The sequence below is a fragment of the Grus americana genome, chromosome 3 (genome assembly GCF_028858705.1).
Source record: "Grus americana isolate bGruAme1 chromosome 3, bGruAme1.mat, whole genome shotgun sequence".
Taxonomy (NCBI): Eukaryota; Metazoa; Chordata; class Aves; order Gruiformes; family Gruidae; genus Grus; species Grus americana.
The window spans coordinates 16,732,116-16,749,427 of record NC_072854.1 but is presented as its reverse complement, the minus strand read 5'-3'; positions in this window follow the sequence as shown (position 1 = coordinate 16,749,427).

Here is a 17,312-nt window from a genome sequence, read left to right as displayed (position 1 = left end):
ATCCTGATCCCAGGGCGGGATGGGTCCCTTGGATCCATCCCCACAGCAGACCCACTGCACATGCATGACTCTGGAGCTCTGGTTGGCCTGCCAGGAGTGACATGATTTTGCTTGCAGTGCTTATCAGCCCAGTATCTGGCTTTAAGTGTACAAGTGCAAACACCTCATATGTAGATAGAGGCATTAGCTTTAAAGGTCAACACTGAGGCCTTCGGTATACACAGTACAGAGGCTATCTGTGTTAGAAAGTTCTTGTAAAATTAGAAGGTGAAAAAATGAGGATTAGCACAGGAGCAAATGGATTTGCTGGACCATGCTCAGTAAAACTGAGACTTACATCTGAGCAGTGCCAAGCTATCCTGGGGCATGGCATTGCGTGCTGTTGGGTTGCTCTCCATCTGCCAGCCCTGTGTGTCCTTCCTCATGCGCAGCACGTATGGGGACTCGCCCGAGCCATCCTGGGCTCTGAGCTGCCCAGGGTCCACGTGGTTTGTGTGCAGCAGCTTGGAGTGGCTGTTCATGTCCATTGGCTGATTCAGTCATGGCAATTGGTCTCACTTTAGAGGAGTCTCCTTTTGATCTTCCTCATGTTCCTTGCTGAGCCTGGATGCAGCTGTGATTCGGCCAAGGGCTCTGAAGTGTCTGGACCCTCCTGGGTAGATGGGAAGGTGGGGATGAGCTCCTTAGGCTGATCCTAGCTGCCCAGCCACCTGCTGTGCTAACTTGGCCATGTATCTCCTTTCTGCACATGGCCAGAAGCTGGACTGCTCTACACAAGATTTTAGGCTGGTTTCCTCCAGAAATTAAGCTTAGAGTTGCAGTCCGTACGGGGACATGTGTCTTCCTGCTTGAAGAGAAGCAGCTCTCCATGCATGTAAAAGCCAGTTGCAGGAAAATTTTACAGAGGGCCAACGGTCTCAAAGATGTGATGTCCTGGCAGGTAGGTATGGGAGAGTCACTGATATGGTCCCATGAGGGTAAGACTGCACTGAGAGCTCAGCCCTATTAGATACCCAAGAGACCATGCACAAGGGTGTGATTATGAATTTACCAACCTTGCAGAAAGCTTCAGTTTCAACTTGCATGTTGTTAAGCCATGAGGGAATCCTGCCATAGCATAGAAACAAAACCCCACTGGTTTTGGGGCTTTGCTTTGTTGTGTTTTTTTCTTCCCTACATGAGATAAGTGAAAATGCCAGTGATGGTGTGTGCTGAATGGTGGCTGAGCTCAGGCTGCCTGTGCTGGGGGCAGCCTGCAGGCAAGAGCTGGCCCTGCTTTGGAGGGGTGGTGGGGCTGGAGCTCTGTGCACAGGCAGCCACAGCAGCGGTGCAGCACCTGATGGAGGTGCCAGAACTCTTAGAGAGGACCCTGATCCTCCTGATTTTCAACGAGCTCAGGTTCGATTGCCATGTACATTATTATTTTTTTCCCCCAGAAACCATTGCTGTCACTTGCTTCTTTCTTCTTGCTGCTCTTGTTATTTGTAGGACTATGCCATCAACTCTAAGAAGCCAGAATAAATATCCATTATATTTTTCTTGGTGAACCTTAGCTTTTCTCTTTTGCAAAGCCCAGATCATTTCCATGATCCTTACTCTATTGTAGCCGTGTGAAGATTATGCTGGGAACGCAATCGCACTCTCAAACTAACCAGAGCACATGACACACAGGCTACACCAGCTTCATGCTTTTATGCAGGCTTCAGGAAAGGCCACTCCTGGTCTAAACTTAGGGTAGTTTGGGCAGGTGGTATCCAACTTCAGTCTAACAACTGCAGGCATAAATTTCTCAAAAGTTTTTTGAGGAACTTAAAACTTGTGGAGTGAATTTGTGCCAAACTCATGGGGTTATTTTGCTCCTGTGACTTCTGTGTTCCTATAAGAGCCCTAAAGCCAGATTTACTGAATTGGCAGATCAGGGTCTTCATCAATATTAAGTAAGAGGGTTTAAGTACCTAAGTCACACTGATACTTTCAAAATCTTATTCCTTGTTACTGTGTGATTTTGATAAACTTGGTCATTGGAAAACTGAACTTTTTATGACAAAAATACATCTGAACTGTAAGAAAGGCCCTTTTCTTTGCAAAAGAGGCTGCAGGTTGAGAGGAAAGGAAAGTCATAAAATATTGACAAGCTCTGGTTTTAATGCTGATACAATTGCCCCTACACAGCTCTATAAACTGCATTTTCACAGAATTTTGAAAGTCTTGACTTTTGAAAGTTTTGTGGCACACTGGGAATAGCCATGCTTTATCTGTCAGAGAAACCCAAACGGGCCTGTTTCTCCTGAGGCTGCCAATGATCTTCAGGAACTGGTGCCGTGGAATGCGGGTGCTAGGTGATGGGGGAAGCAGGGGCTGGGGATTTGGGGTGGAGAGCTGAGCACCTGCCCCTGGCAGCGTGTGTTCCTCAGGATCTGGTCCTGCGTGGCAGCCTCTGGGGGGACAGAGTCCCTCACCACAGACAGAGTGAACTTTGCTTTGCTGCAAGCAAAGAGGACAGTTAGAGGAAAGCTGGGAGACACAGCCCTCATCACGCCTTTGAAGTGTTATAAATGTTTTCCTCTGGTTTGGGTGAAGGAAGCTTTGGAACAGTTTTTATTCGTGAGGCTCTGCCAGTCCCTGTGTGGTTTTCTGTGTGTACATCCTACAGTATGCATGTCAGGGAACACAGCACTTTTTTTTTTTTTTAATTTCATGGAGATCAAACAAAGTCATATTTGAAACACTGTGTGAAGATGAAGGTTTTTCAAAATTAAACAGCTGCATTAGGTGTGAGTTTTCATGTCACGTCATCTTTCTGAATGTTTTCATGTCAGCAGAAAACACAAGAGCGAGGCTTTCTGACCTTGAAAAGAAATGCCCGAGGGAAAGACTCCTTCATGCAATTTTTAATACTCTTCCTAGTGACTTTTTTTTTTCAAACTGCTGTAGCACGATACAGGTTTGAACTAATGAATGTCACACTCATATGGGGCAGTTCCAAAAATGAAAGACCTTGGGTGACTGAACGCTATTATTGCACTGTACGAAGATGTTATCAACATCACCTACATTTCTGACTTTCAGGTGTCTTGGTATCTTATAGTTAGCCTGTCTGATGCATGAGAGACACACTCTAGATTTAATTTCAAAGCCATCACATAAAACTTTACTCAAAAAAAGTACATAAAAGGGAGCATTATATGCTGATAATTTTTTCATTATCATTTTAATTTGTCCAATCTCTTTCCTTTAGAGTGATATTGCTAAAGGCTGTTCTCAGCAGCAATCTTCCTCCCTCATACTGGAGGAATAGGGGATCATTTTTAGATCCCTTCAAGGCCCATTTCATTTGCAGGTCTTTGGAAGACATGGATGAGATTGTCATTGTGGTAAAACCTCGTCTGTATTTTGTACCTTTAGCAAGGCACCTCAGTCATACCATTTCTTTTCTGGAGGAGGAAGACCTCCTTTCTTTCAAGCATCCCCCATAGCGGATGTGTTAGCTACTTGAGGGAGGCAGGAGACACCAGTTCTTGCACCACGTGGATTTTGATGGTCCTCCTCTGATGACATGTTCAACTCGGGCACAACAATTTGCATTGATGAGATGATCAAGTGGGGATCTGTTGTCATCAAGGCAGGTGTTAGGGATTGAGTTGAGTCCCTGCTGAAGTTAGTGATGATAAAATATTCCCTGATTTCAGTAAAGGCAGTTTTATCCCTCTCTGTTTTGGGCAGGAGTGTGAGGAGGTAGGGTTCACCTTTCAAGTGTAGCAGGCTCACACCAAAAGGCAGTGGATTGGGACTAGGAAGATTTAGTCCTGCTTCTGCCACTGGCTTTCTGGGGCACTGGAATTAAGTTACAGTACTTACTTCTGTCTCAGTTTCTCCAGCAAAAGCATTTCTTAGTGTTCAGATTCAGCCACAATTGCTAATTCCCAGACTTAGAACTTCCCCAACTCATGCTAAGTTTTTGCCTCCGCTCCTGTTTTTCTGTCAAGATTGTTGCATTGGTTGTGTCTGTTTTTCAGTCTTATGTATTTCCCTGTCCATTTTTTGTCTCAAAGTCATGCAGAACTTCTCCATACTAAAATTAATTTTCCTTCTCCATATCCCTTCCCCTGCCACTTCTCAGGTTAGCAAAGCTTTTCATGATTTTCAGTTGAGACTTTACAAGCTGGGAAGCTGCTGAAGTGAACGCAGCAGTTATAGAAATGGATCTTAGAGCATGGCATTCTCAGGTTAAAAGTGATCTCAGTTCAGCGATGCTGAGGCACGTACCAGCAGGGGGGAGGTGGGCAGGTATTTTGGTGAGCTGCAGTGCAATCCCTGCACGCTTGTGCCAGTGGAGGTGTGAGCTTGCAGAGTGCAGTGAAGTGTGTCTCATCTGGTGCGGATGCTTCTGCGGCGTGGTTTGAGAGCTCCTCAGTTTGAATTTGCTTCAGTTGTCTAGCCTGGCATTCTACATCGATGTGCACAAATTACAAAACCACACATTTGCACTACAGAAGAATAAGATCTGAGGAGTTTTGCCTATTCGACACACATGCATATGACAAGGGACAATAACACCAGCAGCACCATCAATTTTGTAGTCATGAATCTCCTCTTGCCTTGGGAGAAGAGACTCTTAACCTACTTCAGCAAGTGAAAACAGGCAGTGCGTCAGCTTTATTTAGGTTGCCTGATCCTTAGATGCCATCTGTGGTCTTGTATGGTATAACCTGACCAGCAATGAGAGGATGTTGTAGGATGCGCATGGGCTTTTGGTTGGCAGAGGGCTAGTCCAAGGAGATGGAGCTTGGCAGAAAGCTGCACCCAGAGCCTTGTGGCCAAACCCTTCTTGGAGATGCTGGTGGGATCCACAGACATACAGAAGGTCCCTCCAGCCATGTGGTGTCCAGTTGCTGCAGCAGGAACCAGGGAAGCTGCTCTCTGAGCTGCTAGGAGATAGTGTTACTCTTTCCCCCTCTTGGTGCTGTTAGTCATCCAAAAAGGCCAGTTCAGTAAAATCCCTGTGCTGTGGGACTAGTGAACTCAGCTGACAGCGCAGGGCTGTTGCTGTGCTGGGTCCCTGAGCGTGTGCTTCTCAGCCTTGTTTCTGCAGGACGGCAGTGTCTCTTCTACCACAGAGAAGTGAAAGGGCCTTGGATTTTTCTTGGCAGCATCTCGTGTAGCAGTCAATGGGTGGTGCATTGTCAAACCCCAGCTACAGCCCCGTTTTCTTTGTGTGGCTGCCCGGCACGACATCCCAGGGAGACCTGGCAGGGTTGAGAAGTTTTCCACCAACTATGCCCTGAAACTTTTTGCAGTTGGAGCTGGAAAAGTGAATTAAAACAATTGATCAAGCCAACTATGTAAAATGGAGCTTTTTTGTGGTTGGCAAGGTGGTTTTGTGATGTGAGTCCTGGGCTCTCCATTCCCTTTTATTTTCCCTTTCTATAGCCTTCTTATGCCCTCCTACCCCAGTCCAGCATCAGTAATGGTCCAGCTTAACAGATTGTAATTATTTAAGCAGAACTGGTACAAAAAGTGGAGGCTGTGGCTAATGAGGAAGCGCCGGGAAGAGGTGCCTGTTCCCCTTAGACCGCACCACCAAGGACACACTCCTGTCCCGCGCTCTGGCAGAAAGCTTGCCGACATCTTCTTGGTCCTCGTTGACTGCACCAGGGTTTGTGTTTTCATTTCTGTGCTCTCGGTGACCAACAGTTCGGAGGGGTCTCCCCACAGACATAGAGTTTCTGTCATTTTGTTGGTTTCCAACAACGAAGTTCTCTAATGATAAAATAGAAATTGCTGGAAAAGAAGAAGTGTAAAATCTAGTTTGGTTATATCTTTCTTCCTTTTTCTATAGTTTTCTCCTGAAATAGCTCTAGCAAAAATTTAATCTTAGCCTGCACAAGCTACTGTTTTGAGTAGAAACTATAACCCAGCCGAGAGGAAGAAAATATCCAATAATCCTGTTTCAAAATAGATGCACAGACTGGTTGTGCCTGGGTTATTTTAGACTGTGTTTTTCAACACATTTTGCAATGGCAAAAGAAAACATGATCTATAATTCTATGAAGATTGTTTTCATCAGAACATTTCTCATATATTTTAAATTTACCAGGAAGAAATACAGCCTTTGTTTCCTTCATTAAATAGAATGTCCAGGCTAGAAATAAAGAATATTGTCAGAAGTGAAAAAAAAAAAAAGTTTAAAGGAATTTTCCATCAGGAAGAATGTTTTCCAGCATACAAAATAATACCTACTTCTTTTTTTTTTAATAAGAAAGGAAAAATATTAGATACTCTCACATTAAAAATTCCTGTATTTGCAAATGTATTTTTGCAAATGTATTTTCTTCACGAAATTGGCTATGCTAAGAATTTGATTATTTCAGCTGCAGTCTCTTATGCCTCACCATTCTGGTCAAGATGCTCAAGAACTCATGCTGCTAGTAATAAAATAGCTTTGGCAGTCCTGAAAATTACGATATGTTATAAAATTTTACAGTATACTTTTATAAGTTAAAAATACACCTTCCATAGGGGAAGCTCAGCCTTTTATTTATTCTATAGAGAAGGTCAATAGTGGAACTGTTTTAAGGGTAGAGAAACTCACCACTGAACAGATACTGAGATTTTTCCTGCGTGCAAATGATCATGCCCCAGTTAGACACATTTTGTGCAATCAGGAGGAAAATCCGACAAGTGGTTGCATGTTCTGGGTACTTGGTAAGTGGCTATTTTTCAAAGAAGTAAAAATAATAATATGAAAAGATTATTTGGATGGTCAAAGAAAAACAGTACTTTGCTCATTGACAAAAGCAACTTTGGTAACAAAATAGTTCTGATTAAGAGGTGGCATGCAAACTTCTGTAAACAAATCAGTATTTAACAAGGGTGGAAGGGAAGCTGATGGAAGTAATTAACTGGACATTAGGAAATGCAGCCAGTTGTTGAGGGAAGATAAAACCAGAAATTAAAAAAAATCTGTAAATAATGAGGTTAAGGAGTTGGCTGCCCTACCTAAATAACATTTACATCTTAAAACCTGATTAAACGACACAGTGAAAAAACATCTGTTATCAGTTTGCAGCAGTTATCAGCAAAGATACGATTTCTTCTTGGCCCAGAGTTAGTCAAGTTTTATATCCATGAACATGATGTCTCAGACACCTGTCTGAGATGAGTCTCCCCTGAAGATGCCTGTTTCTCTTCATTCCCGGTGAAGGGAGCTCTCAGTGACAGGCCAGACAAATGCTGGATAAAGCTGAGATTAATCCCCCTCCTACAGCATTGCCAGGAGCAAGACTTCGTGGTACATTATGAGTTTGGGTTAAAAGCCATCAGATTTTAGGGGGAAATAATGATGCTCAGCATGGGTTCGTTGGTTTGTTTCGCTTTGCTCACGTTCTCCAGCTTTCTTCCATAGGCAGAAAGGATAGAGACATCCTTTATAATAACAAGAAATAAAAGCAGAGATTCTCCCTTCAACTCTGGGACCTGCAACTTGAGGCTTTATGGAAAAATCTCAGTTGTCAACATGGCCACAATTAAATTGCAATGCAATCGTAATGCCTCTCCGTGCACCCACAGTGAGCGTGTCCTAAGGGTGCCCGAGGTGCGGATAAAGTCTGTCCTTATTAGCTATAATGTCTACCCTGGTGCGACAAGGGAGAGCACAGGGCTTTAAGTCTTGAAGATGGAGCGGTTCAGGAGTAGGATGAAGTCCTCTACAGAAAAGGTGACACCGTGGGCCGGTGTCCCGCTGCCAGCAGCGGTGTTAGGGCACTAGGACACCACCTGCATCATCTGCTGAGCCAAGCAACAGCGCTAGCTGTGCCCTGCTCCGCTGCTCAGAGGTGTACCAGGGAAGTCCGTACAGTTGTGAAGAACCACCTGCTCCTTTCCCTTCTCTAAACTGGCCAGAACATCAAAGACAAGTGTATAGGGAGACAAGCTGCTTTCCTCATGGTCATCGTTAGGGAGCTGCATTTAGGACCAGAGGGCTGAGAGTAATTTTTGGGTCATACAACAGGTATTTTGAAACTGAAAAGGAGGATTTCTAGAAACCAGATATAAGGTGTAGGATTCAGATCAAGAGTAAAACTCCTAAATTTAAATGCCTACATGTACATTTGGTATCTAAACTCACATTATAGTCAATGGTGATCAGGCCAATGGAGTCTGGAGAATGATGTTGCTCACCCTAAAATGGGGTAAGTTGGATGCTCAGCTGAATCACTCTTTAGGCCATGTACATTGGCTAGGAGTGGGATGCAGTGCCCTAAACACAGGGGTCTTTCACCATTTCAGAGGTCCTACAAGGTCCCCAGGGGTCTCTAGAAGAACACAGGTCTTTGCAGACATCATGGTGTACCCACCAGCCCTCTGCAGACACCTTGAGGTCGCTGAAATGGCACTCAGCAAGTCTGATTAGACAATCAAAATGATCCCTAAAACTCCACTATGATGGGAGTTTATACACTCAGCATAAATGTAGACATCTAAAATTTAGACTTAATCTGAAATCGAATCATAACCAAGCTCTCACTAGCATCGCTCAGCAACATGCACAGTATGACTGCTGTGTTTGAATGAAATGTGCTGTATTGTCAGGGTAACTAAGTGACTTTCCAGACAAATCTTTCTCAACTCTGAGCCAGCAATCCTTTCAACCAGCCTGCTTCCAGTCCCAACTGCTGGATGCTTTTCAGGTGTAAGGTGGCAAAGGGAATATCTTTCTCCTACATCCTGAACAAGCAGGAAAGCACAAACAGTGGCCACCTTGCTTATCCCAGCAGATGCTAGGGAACTTGCAGGCACAGTAGCTCTGTTCTGCTGTGCCCTCACCTCCCCCTTGCCTTGGTCAACACCTCACAGTTTGACGTGAGGAGTGGATGGACACCACGGGGCAAGTACAACAGGTGGGGACAGAGAAAGAGTTGCTTTGTGTGTGAGCCATCATCTGAAATCCCTTATTTCCTCAGTTGCCTTGGGGCAACAAATCTTGTTTTTTCCCCCAAGCTACCTTTGTGATTAGTAGCTGTAACTCAAATGCTTTATTAGACTTCAGAAATGCTCTGAGCCTTCTAGAAAATGACTTTGTGAGGTCAGTGCTGCCATGTTTACTCTCCTGCTGAGGTTGTCATTAAAGCATCTGTGAGGGGAACCCACACCCCAGGAGCCTTTTTTGGGTTCTCCCTGCATGGCAGCTGCTGTCCCAGCCTTTCTCACCAGGGTTTTATCCCAGTCCCTTGCTGCACACTGGCCTTTGGCTCACTCACATGCTACAAAGTGCCTCGTGTCTCAATTTTTCACTTAGCTGCTGTGGACAAGTGTGTGTGTGTGTGTACATGCACGTGGCAGAGAGAAATGGCATTTAAAATTCGCCAACCTTCAAATTCAAATTACTGCATGTAAAGCAAACCCCCAAATCATTTATTTCTAGGCTTCTGCCTTGATTCCCAGAGTTTTGATTTAATCTTAAAATATTTAATCATTTCCTTGGCAAATGACACTGAAATTGGACAGATGGTTTAAACTTAGCTCTCTTCCCTGGAGAAAAGCTGCTCAATTAAAACAACTGTAGCTCTCACACATTCAATTCATCCTTATCAGCCTGTCCCAATTAATCCTCTAAATGCAATGTTACATAACGTGGGATACTCTCTCCCTCATTTACTTTTCCATCTTGTCATTATTTCCTCTCTGCTTGCTTACCTGCATGGCGTGGTTGGGAGTCAGGAGAAAGCTGCGGCATGGGGAGAGGTGTGTGAAATTTCCAAGTCGCATCTGTAAGAGCAAAAGGGAGGGATGTGCATAAGCCATCGTGCTCAGTCACTCATGCTTTTACTCTCTGATGTTATTTTCCTCCACGGACAAATGATCTTTGCAAATCCTTAAAACAGCAGAATTAAATTTCTATTATGCTGTTTTCTGTGTAGATATATAATCCCTTTCTGCTGCTAGTGCTGGAATTGCTTGGCTTACATGGTACTTGCTGCTTGTGAAAATGCCTTTCTGCGTGTGCTGGGGGAGTGCAGTTTGTTCAGCTGCAGAGAGGAGAGGGTTAGAGCTGGACTCAAAGAGACCAGAGTAAATAGCCATAATAAATCCCACCGGAGACTGGGAGATCTAACGCTGTTAGTCTTGCCTCTGTAGTACTGCCTGCTTTGTTTCGCTCTGCAACAGTATTAAGAACCATAATTCGGATTTCATAGGCCTGGATGTAATTCAGGCAGTCAGTGAGGGCAAAGTTCTGCCTTGAGGAGCACTGGTCCACATTCCACGGCTGTGCTCCCATGGAGGGGTGAGGAGCAGGTCTGGGAGCAGGCACACGCACACTGGGTCTCCTGGTTCGCTGTTGACTGTTATCTTGGCTGTACGTTGGGCCCAATGCATCTGTGGGTGAGTTGGGTTCAGGGCAGCTGACCCAACAGTGTGAAGATGGGTCTCCAGAGCCTGTGGGCAGGCTCAGACTGCACCCACTCTGCATCTCCAGGGTCCCACTGGAGGAGGATAGGGGCCCAGTGAAGAGCAAAATTCATGCTTAGGATGGATTTGTTCATTCTACCTTCAGATTGTAATGGAGAAGACTGCCCCAAAATGGCACCTTTGGCCGCTCTGATTCTGCTCAAAATGTTACAGGCTAAGCCACATAGTTATCTGTTACTGGTCCAGAGCTGATACATAAGGCGATAAAACCTTAAATATGAAGGACTTTGAAGCTAGTCCTGCTTTGAGTGGGAGGTTGGACTGGAGACCTCTAGGAGTCCCTTCCAACTTGAATTTTTCCATGATCCTGCAAACAGAGAATATTAAGTGCAATTATCCCTTTAATAATTGTATTAGCAAGGACAATCATCAGGAAATGCCAAACAAATTTTTCCTCTAAATAAATGAATAGAATAAGACCAACTGCTTTACATATTTATTTAAACACCTTCCTAGAGTATTGGTTTGGTTTGGTTTGTTTTTTTTCTGAATAATTCCTTTGGCTGCTAATTGTACTGAATGTTTGGCTGTATGGAGAGGGGAAAACCCCACATCTTTAAAAAATTTGGAATTTTCTTTAGATTCTACAGTAATTAAAATAAGGTTTTGTTAGTTTCCTGGAGCTGATTTCCTCCCCCCCCCCCCCCCCGCACTATTTCATTTAGTGTCAGTTGAGAATATATTTGAATGCTGAGCCATGAAAGCAGAATATTCTGTTTGAAACTTAAGAGATTTGTGGTGAGCCACTGAAAAGTAGCAATGTGTAGAGCTCCTTAACTCAGTCTCTATATCAAAAAGAAAAACTTATCTAATAATCCTGCAAGTCAGAAATAGAAACAATTTATTGACAGGGCAGGGCTTTTTCACTACTGTTTGTTTTTCCAGTGCTACATCCAAAACAGTAATTAAATTTGGAAGGTAATGGGAGACTGCTTACCTGGGGGAATTATTCCACTGCTTCATTCTCCAGGAATTCTTCTGGGTATTCAGAGAAATTTCAGAACCTCTTAATTCCTTCTTGTTATTTCCAGATTTATTTCTATGTATCACATACTAAATCATTAACATCCCTACACGGCATATACTTGAAGAAAAGCCAAAACAAAACCAAAACAAATCTTCATGGCCTGAGACATCTGTAAGCTTTTCCAGGATTTCTGTTGCTTGGGAAGGTCTAACCACTGATCCTCCATAAATCCAAGTAGTTACAACTGTGCATACAGTACTTCTTTGTAGTAAAAAGTCCGATGCTATTATCTTTAGGTAATATGTTAGCAGGAAATGTATCCTTGCCATTTAAAAAGGGGAATTCTAAAAATATGAATTGAAATATTGATCTTATTTTTTATCATTCTTATGGATTCTTCTCTTTTGGCAAAACCATTTCGACTTAAGTTTTCCCTCCTGGAGTTCCCATTACAAGGCTGAATCAAAACACTCACTTTTTGTGTCTCAGTCTCCCCAGCTGTAGAAAAATTATATTCTAGACATGGAATGGTGTTGGGAAATTAATTTTGCTTTGATTTACCAAGGGCCCTGCGGTCCCCAGTGACAATGGATTTTGAAGGTATAAAGTCTTCTTGTTGCTATTGGAACAACCAGCTTACAAATCTTTGTAAATAAATGAATGGAAATGCAAACTCACACAAGACCCTGATTGTTTCATTCTAAGCAGCCAACTCTGAACGCCCCTAATTTGTGGAAATTAATTATGAAACACAACCATATGTCCCTGTAATTACAAGAAAATAGATGGAAGCTGAGGAGACCGGTTGCATCCCGTGCATGAATAAATCTCCTCATCAAAGATGCCGGCCGTAATCCCTCCTTGAGGGAATTCAGTGCAGCTGCGCATCCATGGGCTCCCTCCGTGGCATCCTGGCCATACTGCTATGTGTTGGGGTACCATGAAACTACATCCTCTGGAAAAGTATTTACAATAATAAGCTGCTGAGACTTTAGCTCTGAAGTGGAGGAGTGAGGGCTGGGTTTTCAGTGGCGGCTGAAGAACTTTCCCCTCACTCTCTGCTTTTTGACAGTGACCATTAGCTCTCATGCCCAAGCTGCCTCTGAAACCTGGGGAGCAGCAGGGATAACCCCAAGCTAATTTTCCCTTGTGCCCGTTGCCAGGCTGCAGGAGAGGGTAGGAGAGAACCATGGTGAAGGTCATTCACATAGCGGTGAAGCTTCAAATCGGTCCTGAGGTGCTCAGACTGAGCAGGAGCAGTTCAGCGCCGGCTCGGCATGGAGACAATCTTGTGGAGAGCAGGAGCTGGCAGCCGCGTGAGCCTCTGCTGCCAGGGGATCCTGGAATTTATTACTCATTATCTTTAGGTTTTCTGCAGTCAATATCAATGCGGAAATGTACACATCTGACTCAACCATTGTACTCCAGGATTAATTTATTGACTTCTGTGGAGTTACTACTCCTGTTCCCCACTGATGGGGCTGGAACAGAGCTCTGTGAGGGTCTTGGTGAAGGTCACAGAGTGGGGGACCATACTTGGAGCAACCTAAAGATTTGCCACAGCGTGGTAGCTATTTTCCTTTGACTGACTGTGCTGGGAGAGCAGCAAGGATATGAGCTTCAAAGTCCAAGACAAGAAAGCCTAATGACTAATCTTGGCCCGACCAGCTGTGTGTGTGAAACTCTTTCAGGCTTTCGTTTGATCTCTGGGAGACAATCCCTGGTTATTGAACTTATGTCATCACTGCTGCCAGTCTTCATCGGTTGGTGCTTTCAGTTCAGTGGCTGGCAGGAAAAAAGGATAGGAAGAAACCTGAAGCTGCGTTGCTCATGACAGGCTCAGTATTACAGTATCCTCTTCAGGACTGTCATCATCCTGCACGGAGCCTTTGTTGTTAGAGATGATTCCCTGTGGCACCATGTGATTTAAAAATTATTGCACAGACTCTGACACTGCTTTGCACATCTTCTGTGTGGCCATCCGTCCATCAAAGAGGCAGCTCAATAAATGATTGCACAGCTGAACACAAAAGCATATACAAATCTTACACCCGATAATTTTATTTAAAAAGCTTTGCATGAAGCTCAGCTCCCTTCTAACAATTTTTACCCGCTGGAGGCTCTGTTGTTTTTTAAATGTACAACAACCACTATAATGTGTGCTTTACTTATTAGATTAATGGTTAAATATTTATTCTCCTTTTTTAAGACTTTGACTATAATTAAATGACTGCTGTCAACCATCTTACGTCTCCAACAAACAGGCCAAACAGATGCAAAACTAAGTATGTTGAAGGAGACCAGACTTGAGGCCCAGAATTGAGTCTTCCAAGCGTAATAGAAAATGTGGTGGGACCAAAGAAAACCTGCAGCCCTATAGTGCTTGACTAACAAAGGTTCAGCCAAGGAAATACTTGGTGTGAACATCAAAAAGCATCAGCAGATTGTTGTCTTTGTTTCTCAGGACTGCCCGCAAACTTCATGGCAAGCCATTTTTCCTTTTTTTACCCCCCCACCAGTCCCCCAGGTGCCCCCTGTGGTAACCTTTGGCATTTTGCATCCTGGGAGCAGGATGTTTCCCGTGGTGTGTCAATAGCAATTTAGTTTACTCTGACACCAAATTGAAAAATTCAGCTGACAAGTCCAATACCTGTGACTTAAATGTGTGACAAATGCGAGCTGACTTGAACAGTCATTTCAAGTAACCTGTCTAGATATTGAAGTTCTTGGGTCAATTTGAAAATGAGAGAAAAAGCCATTAATATCTATTAATGCGAAACTAGCATCGACAAAGTAGTATGCCTTTAAACAGGGTAGAGAAAGGCATATGGCTGATGTGTTTGGAAATAGTTTGTGATGACTAGAGCAAGGTGAATATTGAATGCATATCTCTTGTTTTGTCGGTTTAGATTTTTTTGGTTTTCTAAATTTGATATACAATATGTCTTCTATTTCTAGGAGCATCACATGAAATTCACAGCCCCAGAGAAAACCCTGCTCAGTTTTGCCAGCAGTCAGTTTTGATTTTTGTATTCAAACCTATTGTTGAAATTCTCCAATTATAAGAATGATGGAGTTAGAGGCTGGGCGTGGTATTACACAAACCCATCAACTTAACTGCAGCCCACTGAAATGGTAAGTATTGTGAGACATTCCAGCATTGTAAAATTTTTCTCTGGCTGTAAGTGGAGTGAAAAGTTGGAATTTTGAAATGTTTTGTGGAACAGAAAAGCTGAAATATTTCTGGTGAGAAACATCAGACAGATTTCTTGAAATGCAGCATTTCAGTAGTGTCAAACTGTGCCATGAATGTCAGCCAATTTCATCTAATAAGGTGAAAAATATATTCCACCCTGTCCTGTGCTGTTCTGTTCTATTGTCAGTGCAATGGGAAGAGAAAAGGGCGACTGGAGATGAAACAAGACAATGAATTTTGATTTTGAATTATTCAGAAACTTTTTTTCCATGGAAAAATATCAAACAGGCTCTTCCTGGGAAACAGCACTTCCTTATGCAGTGGCATCCCCCACGTAGTCTAACAGCGGCAGATAAAATGTGTCGCATCTTCCCTGGCTGCTCATCCCTGCCAGCACTTTTCTCATCCTCGTCTCTCCGCCTGCCCTGTGACATTGGCTCGTCCTGCAGCTGAGGTCCATGGCTGCTCCCAGCATCGGTCCCTGGAGCTGTGTTGGGGCTCTGCTGGGATGGCCCCACCAGGGCATGGCACCACTGTGCCGGACAGGCAGATCCACCTTTAAGCAAAAGAGGGATTTTTCTGCCCAAAGTGTTCACAGCCTAAATAGAGCCGAGGACTCTGTGTTAACACATCTTGTGAACCTGGTTAAATATGGCTGGATGATATGTCTTTGAAAAGGGAGAACCAGCCTGGAGCTGTTGCTTTCTGCTGCAAGCCTGCTTTGGTGGCGGGCTGTTTTGGGAGGGACTTCTCTCTCTTTCTCTCTCTCACGGAGGTGGTAGCTATGTCTATGTCCTCTTTGGACTGTGGTTGGGCCACCTGGAGGTGTTACATCTCTTGTCCTGGAGATTTCTGCTGCTTGGGACAGGCTGCCAGAGCAGCTCATGGTGTTGTCCTGCAGCCTGTGGCCAACAAAATAAAATGGTCTCTTGAGCAGTAGGTTTAGCAAGAGAAAAGGCTCCAGTGTCAGCAGGGACCAACATCTCCTTGCGGTAGTCTTGCCAGCCAACACAGCTACAGGGGGCAAGGTGGTCAGTTTTTTACTGAGAACTAGATTTTAAAGTTATACAAGGAGCAAACAGGACCCGGTGGGATTCCTGTATGTGCTTCAGTGCTGGACTTGGATGCTAATGGGAGTTAACATCAACGTGATACTGGAAAATCGTACCAGCTGCCACCCTGCACATTCAGGAGCCAAATACGGAAAATGTGAAAACACAGTTGATGCAATCGACACAGGCTCCCGCTGGGTGCAGCGTGCTGCCAGCCCTGGAGGTGGATCCTCCATTCGTTCTCCCACTTTGGGTCTTCTCGTCTAAAGATCTAAAAGATCTTAAGTGGATTTATCTCCATCTCTGTTTTCTCTGAGTGTGTAGGCATGGATGAGCACTTGGCTATGGAATTTACAATGAGAGCTATTCAAATGTTTTAACTGTAACATTAGTCGTGTAGAATTTGGAAAATTGTCTTTTAAATGAATTGCATTCAAAAGGACTAATTAGTATTCTGACTATCATCTGCCACGCAACGTACCGCTAACAAAGCACAACTCACATCTGGCCAAGATATTAATCATTCTTCAGTGAGAGAAAATACCTCATTTTAATTGCTGTGCCATTCTACATGTCCCATTAATTAGCATTCGTTAAGCACCAAGAGCATGCTTGGGGCTGTGCAGTACAGAGCTTACAGTCTGGGCACGGATGTCCCAAGCTGGGAGCGGTTGCCACCCAAAAGCAGGCTGGGGATGGAGACTGGGGAAGGGAGGTGAAGCTTCTCTCCATAGACAAGACAAGGACAAAGAGGGGTTTTTATAGACGTGGTCAATTCTAGTTAGCTGAACATTTAAATGTGATTGAGGTAGGGATCTTCTTAGTGGGGTATTTAGGGTGCCTGGGACTTCCGATGTGGTTGTTTTGGGGGAAGGAGCAGAAATCATCCTGTTCTCACTCATACTGTGATATTTATCAAGTATTTGGGTCCAATGCAGGCTCCACACAACCTAAGCCTCCATCTAGTGCTTTGGTGGTCGTGGAGGTGGAATAAATGGAAAGCAGAGGGGCTGGATGGGGGCTGGATGGCTGCAATCCTTGCTCTTGTTGACTCCAGTGCAGCTTTCCTCTCTGTGAGCAGTTTACAGGGCTGCGGCAGGGCAGGACACTTATTAGTGACAGGCATTGGAGAAAATAATTTGATTTCATTGATTTGACTGTACATAACTGCTGTTTATCAATCTTCCTCAAAGCCCAGATGCTGGTGATGGTAAGGGAAAAAAAATTCTGGCTATACATGGGATTAACTGAGCAAATGTGATCATTTAAAAATAAAGGAAGACCTGATCAGAAGGAGAGACTGCAGTGCCAGTGGCTTGCTTGGCTGTTATGATATTGCTATGTTTTAATTTCAAATTCAGAAGTAATAACAGGGATAATTTTTCTACACTGAGGGCAAAGATCTATTTTTCATTCTTTCAAGAGCCGTTTACTTGGCAGGGGATGGACCCCATCAACAGATGATTTAGAAACACTGATCAAAAAAGTGTGGCGAACCCTCTTGCCTTCCCTGGCTTTTTGACAACGCTCCAGCTGAGCGAGCGGTGGGATCACAGGGCAGAGATGGAGCGGTGCTGGCGATGCTGCTGCGATGCTGCCATGATGTTGCCCAGCTGCCGACCTAGAC